Source organism: Galeopterus variegatus, unplaced genomic scaffold (assembly GCF_000696425.1).
Source record: "Galeopterus variegatus unplaced genomic scaffold, G_variegatus-3.0.2 Scaffold15677, whole genome shotgun sequence".
NCBI lineage: Eukaryota > Metazoa > Chordata > Mammalia > Dermoptera > Cynocephalidae > Galeopterus > Galeopterus variegatus.
In genome coordinates, this window is record NW_007741788.1 from 293 (window position 1) to 1,470 (window position 1,178).

Sequence of the window (1,178 nt, forward strand, 5' to 3'; positions counted from 1 at the left end):
ATGAATCACACAAACTGTGTCAAACTTGTTTCTGTGAATTCTATTTACTAACACTGTGGGTATCATGATAAAATTTAGAAAGAGTCTGCATAATCCTTGTTTTGCTTTTTATTGTTAATCTCTAGTTAATTACACATTTTATATGCAATGAATAGTTTCATTTACTAGTAATATATAGCATGGTTGTAACTGCTTTGGCAGATGTACAGATGTCCTCCAAATTTGTTATTCATGAGTTTGGTTTAAACCAGTGACTGACTGAATTAGAAAAAAAAAAAAAAAAAGAATTAAAGTGTTATCTCTGTTTCTCTTTTGCTAATTGTGGTTTGTTTCACACAGATTTCCCAGGACATGAACTGCATTGACACCTGAGATNTGGCTGTGGAAGACAGAACCATCTCCTTTATGGGATGCATCATGCAATTCTTCTTGGCTTCCACATTTGTAGTGGCAGAAACATTCATGTTGGCAGTGATGGCCTATGACAGATTTGTGGCCATTTGTAACCCTCTCCTCTACACAGTTGTCATGTCCCCAAAGTCATGCACATCATAAGTGGCAGGGACCTACACATGGAGTATAGTCTCCTCCCTGACTCTCCCTGTTTTCTCTTGGCATTATCCTTCTGTGGGTCTACCATCATGAATAATTTTGTCTGTGAGCACTCAGTCATCGTCTGTCTCATGCTCTGACCTCTACATCAGCCAACTGCTGTGTTTTGTCATCGCCATATTCAAAGAGGTCAGCAGCCTGGTAATCATCCTCACTACTTATATTTTCATCTTTGTCACTGTCATGAAAATGCCTTCTGCTGGTGGTTGCCATAAAGATTTCTCTACCTGTGCCTCCCGTCTGACTGCCATCACCATTTTCCAAGGAACCGTCCTGTTCCTCTATTGTGTACCCAACTCCAAAAACTCATGGCTTATGGTCAAAGTACGTTCTGTATATTATACGGTGGTCATTCCCATGCTCAACCCTTTGATCTACACCCTCAGGAACAAAGATGTCAAAGACACAGTGAGGAAGTTAATGAATCACCCAAAACAGTTTTGTTGGAGATTTATGTTCCCAAAAGGAATATGATTTATTATATTAAGGATAATTTAGTGCTTCAACTAGAGATGATGATTCAAATGATTTAATCAATTCACCAGTCAGATTTTAAATCTCTTGTA

At 38.4% G+C, this 1,178-nt stretch overlaps 1 pseudogene; it reads left to right on the forward strand.

Annotated features, from left to right (window-relative positions):
* The first annotated feature begins 373 nt into the window (after nt 1–373).
* On the forward strand, nt 374–1,086 carry LOC103582313 (annotated as a pseudogene).
* The last annotated feature ends 92 nt before the right edge of the window (nt 1,087–1,178 follow it).